General features: G+C 44.0%; 1 long non-coding RNA gene across 50 annotated transcripts in view; it reads right to left on the bottom strand.

Moving 5' to 3' along the window:
* The window catches only part of LOC307185334, a 3,778,167-nt gene that overhangs the window by 1,576,395 nt on the left and 2,187,871 nt on the right, over positions 1-13,901 (bottom strand). For all 50 annotated transcript variants that reach the window (XR_013827964.1, XR_013827965.1, XR_013827990.1 and 47 more), the window contains one exon: positions 921-1,002. This is a non-coding gene — a long non-coding RNA (uncharacterized lncRNA). The remainder of the gene's footprint in view (positions 1-920; positions 1,003-13,901) is intronic.

Below are 13,901 nucleotides of genomic sequence, written 5' to 3'. Positions count from 1 at the left end.
AACATTCCAGACGCTTTACTAACACTCTCCCCACTTGGAGAGTCAGTCCCTTTAACCTCCTGTTTGGCCCAGTTTGCAATTTCTGCGGAAGATGAACAGGAATAGCGAGAACCAATGAGAGACTAGCTGGAGGTGTCTGGACGGGCAAATTTAACTCTCATTTCCCACCAGGAAGAGGAATTAACCAAAGGCTCAGCATGCCGGGCCGGAACCAGATTAGGGCCTGAAGCCATCCTGCGGTGTTGCGGCCAGGTCACAAGAAAGCGAGTTGAAGAAAGGAGCTCAGGGGCACTGTAATTCACAAACCTGCAGAGTTATAAATGACAGCTATCGTCCAAAAATAGACTGAAGTAAGGCCGCCAAGAGGACTTGAAAGCAGGGCAGAATTGCAGGAAACCGATTTCAGGAGGTAGACTGGAATTGCATTGAAAGCATAGGAAAAGAGGCAGAACGTCCACAATGATGCACTTGGCCAAAAAGGGCGTATGCATTTTTTCCTGAATATATTCAGGAAAAAACGCATACGCCCTTTTTGGCCAACCAAGCAAGCTTGCAAAGGAAATCTGCACTACAATGAAGTCTCACTTCCCCCCGGTCAAAAGGGCCATCTGAAAAAAGTGTAAAATCCACAAAGGCAGGACAGGCCATGGAGAACTGGGAGCCTTGTTATGCTGATGGGCGGGATGTAAATTGCCAACAGACACTCGGGAGAAGTGTATGGTGTTTCCTGAAACATCTAAAAAACAAAGCAACAGAGCCTAGGGCACTGCCACTTATGGTCCTATAGCTTAGGGAAATTAAAATCAAAAAGACACAGCCACCCCAAAGTTTGGGACGCCTCTGTTTACAAGAACCTCGTTTACAGTACAAGTTCAACATCGCAGAAAGTGAAAAATGGATAAAGAAGTTGTGGTATTTACTTACAAAGCAATATCACTCAGCAATGAAATCTATGTCATCAGGCCCTTAGCATCACAATGAGTGGATTCAGGTATGATGATTCTAAATGAAATAAGTCACACAGAAAAAGAAACATCATAAGATATCAGTAATACACGGAATGTAAACTTGGCTACACAGGAACTGAATTACAGAACAGAACAGGGTCTCAAATTTAGAAAACCAACTTATGCTTGCTTAAGGGAAAAGGTGAGTTGGGGTGCTGCATAAAACCAGAGATTGAAATGAGCACAGATAAAGTTCCTTAAGCCAAATATGGAATAGACAAGAGCTACTCCTTGCTCAACGAAATGGACTCAAAACCCCATATTAAACGCCTAAGAATGTACCTGACTAGTAAGTATCTTAAAACCTATGGATTGCTATGTCTCCGAAAGAGAATCAAGCATGTGTACAGGGGCATAAACGCAGCAGTGATAGGATTGGAGAGGTTCGGTGAGCAAATGAAGACCCTTTGAAGTCATATTGCATGGTACCCATTCCACGGGTTTCAACTACCCAGGTTTTAGGTATTCTTCCTTCAGCTAAAACATGCATGTGGAACCCAGAGTATGATCAACCATGTGATCGGGAGACGTGTTCAAATATGTCTCAGTTTTCCTCCCCTGGTACTCGGGTGCAACATTCCAGACGCTTTACGAACACTCTCCCCACTTGGAGAGTCAGCGCCTTTAACCTCCTGTTTGGCACAGTTTGCAATTTCTGCGGAAGATGAACAGGAATAGCGAGAACCAATGAGAGGCTAGCTGGAGGTGTCTGGACGGGCAAATTTAACTCTCATTTCCCAACAGGAAGAGGAAATAACCAAAGGCTCAGCGTGCCGTGCCGGAACCAGATTAGGGCCTGAAGCCATCCTGCGGTGTTACGGCCAGCTCAAAAGAAAGCGAGTTGAAGAAAGGAGCTCTGGGGCACTGTAATTCACAAACCTGCAGAGTTATAAATGACAGCTATCGTCCAAAAATAGACTGAAGTAAGGCTGCCAAGAGGACTTGAAAGCGGGGCAGAATTGCAGGAAACCGATTTCAGGAGGTAGACTGGAATTGCATTGAAAGCATAGGAAAAGAGGCAGAACGTCCACAATGATGCACTTGGCCAAAAAGGGCGTATGCGTTTTTTCCTGAATATATTCAGGAAAAAACACATACGCCCTTTTTGACCAACCAAGCAAGCTTGCAAAGGAAATCTGCACTACAATGAAGTCTCACTTCCCCCCGGTCAAAAGGGCCATCTGAAAAAAGTGTAAAATCCAGAAAGGCAGGACAGGCCATGGAGAACTGGGAGCCTTGTTATGCTGATGGGTGGGATGTAAATTGCCAACAGACACTCGGGAGAAGTGTATGGTGTTTCCTGAAACATCTAAAAACCAAAGCAACAGAGCCTAGGGCACTGCCACTTATGGTCCTATAGCTTAGGGAAATTAAAATCAAAAAGACACAGCCACCCCAAAGTTTGGAACGGCTCTGTTTACAAGAACCTCGTTTACAGTACAAGTTCAACATGGCAGAAAGTGAAAAATGGATAAAGAACTTGTGGTACTTACGTACAATGCAGTATCACTCAGCAATGAAATCTATGTCATCAGGCCCGTAGCAGCATAATGAGTGGATTCAGGTATGATGATTCTAACTGAAATAAGTCACACAGAAAAAGAAACATCATAAGATATCACTAACACACGGAATGTAAACTTGGCTACACAGGAACTGCATTCCAAAACAGAACAGGGTCTCAAATTTAGAAAACCAACTTATGCTTGCTTAAGGGTAAAGGTGAGTTGGGGTGCTGCATAAAACCAGAGATTGAAATGAGCACAGATAAAGTTCCTTAAGCCAAATATGGAATAGACAAGAGCTACTCCTTGCTCAACGAAATGGACTCAAAACCCCATATTAAACGCCTAAGAATGTACCTGACTAGTAAGTATCTTAAAACCTATGGATTGCTATGTCTCCGAAAGAGAATCAAGCATGTGTACAGGGGCATAAACGCAGCAGTGATAGGATTGGAGAGGTTCGGTGAGCAAATGAAGACCCTTTGAAGTCATATTGCATGGTACCCATTCCACGGGTTTCAACTACCCACTTTTTAGGTATTCTTCCTTCAGCTAAAACATGCATGTGGAACCCAGAGTATGATCAACCATGTGAACGGGAGACGTGTTCAAATATGTCTCAGTTTTCCTCCCCTGGTACTCGGGTGCAACATTCCAGACGCTTTACTAACACTCTCCCCACTTGGAGAGTCAGCGCCTTTAACCTCCTGTTTGGTCCAGTTTGCAATTTCTGCGGAAGATGAACAGGAATAGCGAGAACCAATGAGAGGCTAGCTGGAGGTGTCTGGACGGGCACATTTAACTCTCATTTCCAACCAGGAAGAGGAAATAACCAAAGGATCAGCGTGCCGTGCCGGAACCAGATTAGGGCCTGAAGCCATCCTGCGGTGTTGCGGCCAGCTCAAAAGAAAGCGAGTTGAAGAAAGGAGCTCAGGAGCACTGTAATTCACAAACCTGCAGAGTTATAAATGACAGCTATCGTCCAAAAATAGACTGAAGTAAGGCTGCCAAGAGGACTTGAAAGCGGGGCAGAATTGCAGGAAACCGATTTCAGGAGGTAGACTGGAATTGCATTGAAAGCATAGGAAAAGAGGCAGAACGTCCACAATGATGCACTTGGCCAAAAAGGGCGTATGCGTTTTTTCCTGAATATATTCAGGAAAAAACGCATACGCCCTTTTTGGCCAACCAAGCAAGCTTGCAAAGGAAATCTGCACTACAATGAAGTCTCACTTCCCCCCGGTCAAAAGGGCCATCTGAAAAAAGTGTAAAATCCAGAAAGGCAGGACAGGCCATGGAGAACTGGGAGCCTTGTTATGCTGATGGGCGGGATGTAAATTGCCAACAGACACTCGGGAGAAGTGTATGGTGTTTCGTGAAACATCTAAAAAACAAAGCAACAGAGCCTAGGGCACTGCCACTTATGGTCCTATAGTTAAGGGAAATTAAAATCAAAAAGACACAGCCACCCCAAAGTTTGGGACGCCTCTGTTTACAAGAACCTCGTTTACAGTACAAGTTCAACATCGCAGAAAGTGAAAAATGGATAAAGAAGTTGTGGTATTTACTTACAAAGCAATATCACTCAGCAATGAAATCTGTGTCATCAGGCCCTCAGCAGCACAATGAGTGGATTCAGGTATGATGATTCTAACTGAAATAAGTCACACAGAAAAAGAAACATCATAAGATATCACTAATACACGGAATGTAAACTTGGCTACACAGGAACTGCATTCCAAAACAGAACAGGGTCTCAAATTTAGAAAACCAACTTATGCTTGCTTAAGGGTAAAGGTGAGTTGGGGTGCTGCATAAAACCAGAGATTGAAATGAGCACAGATAAAGTTCCTTAAGCCAAATATGGAATAGACAAGAGCTACTCCTTGCTCAACGAAATGGACTCAACACCGCATATTAAACGCCTAAGAATGTACCTGACTAGTAAGAATCTTAAAACCTATGGATTGCTATGTCTCCGAAAGAGAATCAAGCATGTGTACAGGGGCATAAACACAGCAGTGATAGGATTGGAGAGGTTCGGTGAGCAAATGAAGACCCTTTGAAGTCATATTGCATGGTACCCATTACACGGGTCTCAACTCTCCAGGTTTAAGGTATTCTTCCTTCAGCTAAAACATGCATGTGGAACCCAAGTATGATCAACCATGTGAACGGGAGACGTGTTCAAATATGTCTCAGTTTTCCTCCCCTGGTACTCGGGTGCAACATTCCAGACGCTTTACTAACACTCTCCCCACTTGGAGAGTCAGCGCCTTTAAACTCCTGTTTGGCCCAGTTTGCAATTTCTGCGGAAGATGAACAGGAATAGCGAGAACCAATGAGAGGCTAGCTGGAGGTGTCTGGACTGGCAAATTTAACTCTCATTTCCCACCAGGAAGAGGAAATAACCAAAGGCTCAGCGTGCCGTGCCGGAACCAGATTAGGGCCTGAAGCCATCCTGCGGTGTTGCGGCCAGCTCAAAAGAAAGCGAGTTGAAGAAAGGAGCTCAGGGGCACTGTAATTCACAAACCTGCAGAGTTATAAATGACAGCTATCGTCCAAAAATAGACTGAAGTAAGGCTGCCAAGAGGACTTGAAAGCGGGGCAGAATTGCAGGAAACCGATTTCAGGAGGTAGACTGGAATTGCATTGAAAGCATAGGAAAAGAGGCAGAACGTCCACAATGATGCACTTGGCCAAAAAGGGCGTATGCGTTTTTTCCTGAATATATTCAGGAAAAAACGCATACGCCCTTTTTGGCCAACCAAGCAAGCTTGCAAAGGAAATCTGCACTACAATGAAGTCTCACTTCCCCCCGGTCAAAAGGGCCATCTGAAAAAAGTGTAAAATCCAGAAAGGCAGGACAGGCCATGGAGAACTGGGAGCCTTGTTATGCTGATGGGCGGGATGTAAATTGCCAACAGACACTCGGGAGAAGTGTATGGTGTTTCCTGAAACATCTAAAAAACAAAGCAACAGAGCCTAGGGCACTGCCACTTATGGTCCTATAGCTTAGGGAAATTAAAATCAAAAAGACACAGCCACCCCAAAGTTTGGGACGCCTCTGTTTACAAGAACCTCGTTTACAGTACAAGTTCAACATCGCAGAAAGTGAAAAATGGATAAAGAAGTTGTGGTATTTACTTACAAAGCAATATCACTCAGCAATGAAATCTATGTCATCAGGCCCTTAGCATCACAATGAGTGGATTCAGGTATGATGATTCTAACTGAAATAAGTCACACAGAAAAAGAAACATCATAAGATATCAGTAATACACGGAATGTAAACTTGGCTACATAGGAACTGAATTACAGAACAGAACAGGGTCTCAAATTTAGAAAACCAACTTATGCTTGCTTAAGGGTAAAGGTGAGTTGGGGTGCTGCATAAAACCAGAGATTGAAATGAGCACAGATAAAGTTCCTTAAGTCAAATATGGAATAGACAAGAGCTACTCCTTGCTCAACGAAATGGACTCAACACCGCATATTAAACGCCTAAGAATGTACCTGACTAGTAAGTATCTTAAAACCTATGGATTGCTATGTCTCCGAAAGAGAATCAAGCATGTGTACAGGGGCATAAACGCAGCAGTGATAGGATTGGAGAGGTTCGGTGAGCAAATGAAGACCCTTTGAAATCATATTGCATGGTACCCATTACACGGGTCTCAACTCTCCAGGTTTAAGGTATTCTTCCTTCAGCTAAAACATGCATGTGGAACCCAAGTATGATCAACCATGTGAACGGGAGACGTGTTCAAATATGTCTCAGTTTTCCTCCCCTGGTACTCGGGTGCAACATTCCAGACGCTTTACTAACACTCTCCCGACTTGGAGAGTCAGTCACTTTAACCTCCTGTTTGGCCCAGTTTGCAATTTCTGCGGAAGATGAACAGGAATAGCGAGAACCAATGAGAGACTAGCTGGAGGTGTCTGGACGGGCAAATTTAACTCTCATTTCCCACCAGGAAGAGGAAATAACCAAAGGCTCAGCGTGCCGTACTGGAACCAGATTAGGGCCTGAAGCCATCCTGCGGTGTTGCGGCCAGCTCAAAAGAAAGCGAGTTGAAGAAAGGAGCTCAGGGGCACTGTAATTCACAAACCTGCAGAGTTATAAATGACAGCTATCGTCCAAAAATAGACTGAAGTAAGGCTGCCAAGAGGACTTGAAAGCGGGGCAGAATTGCAGGAAACCGATTTCAGGAGGTAGACTGGAATTGCATTGAAAGCATAGGAAAAGAGGCAGAACGTCCACAATGATGCACTTGGCCAAAAAGGGCGTATGCGTTTTTTCCTGAATATATTCAGGAAAAAACGCATACGCCCTTTTTGGCCAACCAAGCAAGCTTGCAAAGGAAATCTGCACTACAATGAAGTCTCACTTCCCCCCGGTCAAAAGGGCCATCTGAAAAAAGTGTAAAATCCAGAAAGGCAGGACAGGCCATGGAGAACTGGGAGCCTTGTTATGCTGATGGGCGGGATGTAAATTGCCAACAACCACTCGGGAGAAGTGTATGGTGTTTCCTGAAACATCTAAAAAACAAAGCAACAGAACCTAGGGCACTTCCACTTATGGTCCTATAGCTTAGGGAAATTAAAATGAAAAAGACACAGCCACCCCAATGTTTGGAACGGCTCTGTTTACAAGAACCTCGTTTACAGTACAAGTTCAACATCGCAGAAAGTGAAAAATGGATAAAGAAGTTGTGGTATTTACTTACAAAGCAATATCACTCAGCAATGAAATCTGTGTCATCAGGCCCTTAGCAGCACAATGAGTGGATTCAGGTATGATGATTCTAACTGAAATAAGTCACACAGAAAAAGAAACATCATAAGATATCACTAATACACGGAATGTAAACTTGGCTACACAGGAACTGCATTCCAAAACAGAACAGGGTCTCAAATTTAGAAAACCAACTTATGCTTGCTTAAGGGGAAAGGTGAGTTGGGGTGCTGCATAAAACCAGAGATTGAAATGAGCACAGATAAAGTTCCTTAAGCCAAATATGGAATAGACAAGAGCTACCCCTTGCTCAACGAAATGGACTCAAAACCCCATATTAAACCCCTAAGAATGTACCTGACTAGTAAGTATCTTAAAACCTATGGATTGCTATGTCTCCAAAAGAGAATCAAGCGTGTGTACAGGGGAATAAACGCAGCAGTGATAGGATTGGAGAGGTTCGGTGAGCAAATGAAGACCCTTTGAAGTCATATTGCATGGTACCCATTCCACGGGTTTCAACTACCCAGGTTTTAGGTATTCTTCCTTCAGCTAAAACATGCATGTGGAACCCAGAGTATGATCAACCATGTGAACGGGAGACGTGTTCAAATATGTCTCAGTTTTCCTCCCCTGGTACTCGGGTGCAACATTCCAGACGCTTTACTAACACTCTCCCGACTTGGAGAGTCAGTCCCTTTAACCTCCTGTTTGGCCCAGTTTGCAATTTCTGCGGAAGATGAACAGGAATAGCGAGAACCAATGAGAGGCTAGCTGGAGGTGTCTGGACGGGCAAATTTAACTCTCATTTCCCACCAGGAAGAGGAATTAACCAAAGGCTCAGCATGCCGGGCCGGAACCAGATTAGGGCCTGAAGCCATCCTGCGGTGTTGCGGCCAGGTCACAAGAAAGCGAGTTGAAGAAAGGAGCTCAGGGGCACTGTAATTCACAAACCTGCAGAGTTATAAATGACAGCTATCGTCCAAAAATAGACTGAAGTAAGGCTGCCAAGAGGACTTGAAAGCGGGGCAGAATTGCAGGAAACCGATTTCAGGAGGTAGACTGGAATTGCATTGCAAGCATAGGAAAAGAGGCAGAACGTCCACAATGATGCACTTGGCCAAAAAGGGCGTATGCGTTTTTTCCTGAATATATTCAGGAAAAAACGCATACGCCCTTTTTGGCCAACCAAGCAAGCTTGCAAAGGAAATCTACACTACAATGAAGTCTCACTTCCCCCCGGTCAAAAGGGCCATCTGAAAAAAGTGTAAAATCCAGAAAGGCAGGACAGGCCATGGAGAACTGGGACCCTTGTTATGGTGATGGGCGGGATGTAAATTGCCAACAACCACTCGGGAGAAGTGTATGGTGTTTCCTGAAACATCTAAAAAACAAAGCAACAGAGCCTAGGGCACTTCCACTTATGGTCCTATAGCTTAGGGAAATTAAAATCAAAAAGACACAGCCACCCCAAAGTTTGGAACGGCTCTGTTTACAAGAACCTCGTTTACAGTACAAGTTCAACATCGCAGAAAGTGAAAAATGGATAAAGAAGTTGTGGTATTTACTTACAAAGCAATATCACTCAGCAATGGAATCTGTGTCATCAGGCCCTTAGCAGCACAATGAGTGGATTCAGGTATGATGATTCTAACTGAAGTAAGTCACACAGAAAAAGAAACATCATAAGATATCAGTAATACACGGAATGTAAACTTGGCTACACAGGAACTGAATTACAGAACAGAACAGGGTCTCAAATTTAGAAAACCAACTTATGCTTGCTTAAGGGTAAAGGTGAGTTGGGGTGCTGCATAAAACCAGAGATTGAAATGAGCACAGATAAAGTTCCTTAAGTCAAATATGGAATAGACAAGAGCTACCCCTTGCTCAACGAAATGGACTCAACACCGCATATTAAACGCCTAAGAATGTACCTGACTAGTAAGTATCTTAAAACCTATGGATTGCTATGTCTCCAAAAGAGAATCAAGCGTGTGTACAGGGGAATAAACGCAGCAGTGATAGGATTGGAGAGGTTCGGTGAGCAAATGAAGACCCTTTGAAGTCATATTGCATGGTACCCTTTCCACGGGTTTCAACTACCCAGGTTTAAGGTATTCTTCCTTCAGCTAAAACATGCATGTGGAACCCAGAGTATGATCAACCGTGTGAACGGGAGACGTGTTCAAATATGTCTCAGTTTTCCTCCCCTGGTACTCGGGTGCAACATTCCAGACGCTTTACTAACACTCTCCCGACTTGGAGAGTCAGTCCCTTTAACCTCCTGTTTGGCCCAGTTTGCAATTTCTGCGGAAGATGAACAGGAATAGCGAGAACCAATGAGAGGCTAGCTGGAGGTGTCTGGACGGGCAAATTTAACTCTCATTTCCCACCAGGAAGAGGAATTAACCAAAGGCTCAGCATGCCGGGCCGGAACCAGATTAGGGCCTGAAGCCATCCTGCAGTGTTGCGGCCAGGTCACAAGAAAGCGAGTTGAAGAAAGGAGCTCAGGGGCACTGTAATTCACAAACCTGCAGAGTTATAAATGACAGCTATCGTCCAAAAATAGACTGAAGTAAGGCTGCCAAGAGGACTTGAAAGCGGGGCAGAATTGCAGGAAACCGATTTCAGGAGGTAGACTGGAATTGCATTGAAAGCATAGGAAAAGAGGCAGAACGTCCACAATGATGCACTTGGCCAAAAAGGGCGTATGCGTTTTTTCCTGAATATATTCAGGAAAAAACGCATACGCACTTTTTGGCCAACCAAGCAAGCTTGCAAAGGAAATCTGCACTACAATGAAGTCTCACTTCCCCCCGGTCAAAAGGGCCATCTGAAAAAAGTGTAAAATCCAGAAAGGCAGGACAGGCCATGGAGAACTGGGAGCCTTGTTATGCTGATGGGCGGGATGTAAATTGCCAACAACCACTCGGGAGAAGTGTATGGTGTTTCCTGAAACATCTAAAAAACAAAGCAACAGAGCCTAGGGCACTGCCACTTATGGTCCTATAGCTTAGGGAAATTAAAATCAAAAAGACACAGCCACCCCAAAGTTTGGAACGGCTCTGTTTACAAGAACCTCGTTTACAGTACAAGTTCAACATCGCAGAAAGTGAAAAATGGATAAAGAACTTGTGGTACTTACGTACAATGCAGTATCACTCAGCAATGAAATCTATGTCATCAGGCCTTTAGCAGCATAATGAGTAGATTCAGGTACGATGATTCTAACTGAAATAAGAAACACAGAAAAAGAAACATCATAAGATATCACTAATACACGGAATGTAAACTTGGCTACACAGGAACTGCATTCCAAAACAGAACAGGGTCTCAAATTTAGAAAACCAACTTATGCTTGCTTAAGGGGAAAGGTGAGTTGGGGTGCTGCATAAAACCAGAGATTGAAATGAGCACAGATAAAGTTCTTTAAGCCAAATATGGAATAGACAAGAGCTACTCCTTGCTCAACGAAATGGACTCAAAACCCCATATTAAACCCCTAAGAATGTACCTGACTAGTAAGTATCTTAAAACCTATGGATTGCTATGTCTCCAAAAGAGAATCAAGGGTGTGTACAGGGGAATAAACGCAGCAGTGATAGGATTGGAGAGGTTCGGTGAGCAAATGAAGACCCTTTGAAGTCATATTGCATGGTACCCATTCCACGGGTTTCAACTACCCAGGTTTTAGGTATTCTTCCTTCAGCTAAAACATGCATGTGGAACCCAGAGTATGATCAACCATGTGAACGGGAGACGTGTTCAAATATGTCTCAGTTTTCCTCCCCTGGTACTCGGGTGCAACATTCCAGACGCTTTACTAACACTCTCCCGACTTGGAGAGTCAGTCCCTTTAACCTCCTGTTTGGCCCAGTTTGCAATTTCTGCGGAAGATGAACAGGAATAGCGAGAACCAATGAGAGGCTAGCTGGAGGTGTCTGGACGGGCAAATTTAACTCTCATTTCCCACCAGGAAGAGGAATTAACCAAAGGCTCCGCATGCCGGGCCGGAACCAGATTAGGGCCTGAAGCCATCCTGCGGTGTTGCGGCCAGGTCACAAGAAAGCGAGTTGAAGAAAGGAGCTCAGGGGCACTGTAATTCACAAACCTGCAAAGTTATAAATGACAGCTATCGTCCAAAGATAGACTGAAGTAAGGCTGCCAAGAGGACTTGAAAGCGGGGCAGAATTGCAGGAAACCGATTTCAGGAGGTAGACTGGAATTGCATTGCAAGCATAGGAAAAGAGGCAGAACGTCCACAATGATGCACTTGGCCAAAAAGGGCGTATGCGTTTTTTCCTGAATATATTCAGGAAAAAACGCATACGCCCTTTTTGGCCAACCAAGCAAGCTTGCAAAGGAAATCTGCACTACAATGAAGTCTCACTTCCCCCCGGTCAAAAGGGCCATCTGAAAAAAGTGTAAAATCCAGAAAGGCAGGACAGGCCATGGAGAACTGGGAGCCTTGTTATGCTGATGGGCGGGATGTAAATTGCCAACAACCACTCGGGAGAAGTGTATGGTGTTTCCTGAAACATCTAAAAAACAAAGCAACAGAACCTAGGGCACTTCCACTTATGGTCCTATAGCTTAGGGAAATTAAAATAAAAAAGACACAGCCACCCCAAAGTTTGGAACGGCTCTGTTTACAAGAACCTCGTTTACAGTACAAGTTCAACATCGCAGAAAGTGAAAAATGGATAAAGAAGTTGTGGTATTTACTTACAAAGCAATATCACTCAGCAATGAAATCTGTGTCATCAGGCCCTTAGCAGCACAATGAGTGGATTCAGGTATGATGATTCTAACTGAAGTAAGTCACACAGAAAAAGAAACATCATAAGATATCAGTAATACACGGAATGTAAACTTGGCTACACAGGAACTGAATTACAGAACAGAACAGGGTCTCAAATTTAGAAAACCAACTTATGCTTGCTTAAGGGTAAAGGTGAGTTGGGGTGCTGCATAAAACCAGAGATTGAAATGAGCACAGATAAAGTTCCTTAAGTCAAATATGGAATAGACAAGAGCTACTCCTTGCTCAACGAAATGGACTCAACACCGCATATTAAACGCCTAAGAATGTACCTGACTAGTAAGTATCTTAAAACCTATGGATTGCTATGTCTCCGAAAGAGAATCAAGCATGTGTACAGGGGCATAAACGCAGCAGTGATAGGATTGGAGAGGTTCGGTGAGCAAATGAAGACCCTTTGAAGTCATATTGCATGGTACCCATTACACGGGTCTTAACTCTCCAGGTTTAAGGTATTCTTCCTTCAGCTAAAACATGCATGTGTAACCCAAGTATGATCAACCATGTGAACGGGAGACGTGTTCAAATATGTCTCAGTTTTCCTCCCCTGGTACTCGGGTGCAAGATTCCAGACGCTTTACTAACACTCTCCCCACTTGGAGAGTCAGCGCCTTTAACCTCCTGTTTGGCCCAGTTTGCAATTTCTGCGCAAGATGAACAGGAATAGCGAGAACCAATGAGAGACTAGCTGGAGGTGTCTGGACGGGCAAATTTAACTCTCATTTCCCACCAGGAAGAGGAAATAACCAAAGGCTCAGCGTGCCGTGCCGGAACCAGATTAGGGCCTGAAGCCATCCTGCGGTGTTGCTGCCAGGTCACAAGAAAGCGAGTTGAAGAAAGGAGCTCAGGGGCACTGTAATTCACAAACCTGCAGAGTTATAAATGACAGCTATCGTCCAAAAATAGACTGAAGTAAGGCTGCCAAGAGGACTTGAAAGCGGGGCAGAATTGCAGGAAACCGATTTCAGGAGGTAGACTGGAATTGCATTGAAAGCATAGGAAAAGAGGCAGAACGTCCACAATGATGCACTTGGCCAAAAAGGGCGTATGCGTTTTTTCCTGAATATATTCAGGAAAAAACGCATACGCCCTTTTTGGCCAACCAAGCAAGCTTGCAAAGGAAATCTGCACTACAATGAAGTCTCACTTCCCCCCGGTCAAAAGGGCCATCTGAAAAAAGTGTAAAATCCAGAAAGGCAGGACAGGCCATGGAGAACTGGGAGCCTTGTTATGCTGATGGGCGGGATGTAAATTGCCAACAACCACTCGGGAGAAGTGTATGGTGTTTCCTGAAACATCTAAAAAACAAAGCAACAGAACCTAGGGCACTTCCACTTATGGTCCTATAGCTTAGGGAAATTAAAATAAAAAAGACACAGCCACCCCAAAGTTTGGAACGGCTCTGTTTACAAGAACCTCGTTTACAGTACAAGTTCAACATCGCAGAAAGTGAAAAATGGATAAAGAAGTTGTGGTATTTACTTACAAAGCAATATCACTCAGCAATGAAATCTGTGTCATCAGGCCCTTAGCAGCACAATGAGTGGATTCAGGTATGATGATTCTAACTGAAGTAAGTCACACAGAAAAAGAAACATCATAAGATATCAGTAATACACGGAATGTAAACTTGGCTACACAGGAACTGAATTACAGAACAGAACAGGGTCTCAAATTTAGAAAACCAACTTATGCTTGCTTAAGGGTAAAGGTGAGTTGGGGTGCTGCATAAAACCAGAGATTGAAATGAGCACAGATAAAGTTCCTTAAGTCAAATATGGAATAGACAAGAGCTACTCCTTGCTCAACGAAATGGACTCAACACC

The sequence above is a fragment of the Stenella coeruleoalba genome (assembly GCF_951394435.1).
Source record: "Stenella coeruleoalba genome assembly, chromosome: 4".
Lineage (NCBI taxonomy): Eukaryota > Metazoa > Chordata > Mammalia > Artiodactyla > Delphinidae > Stenella > Stenella coeruleoalba.
This window is presented reverse-complemented; position numbering and strand designations above follow the sequence as displayed.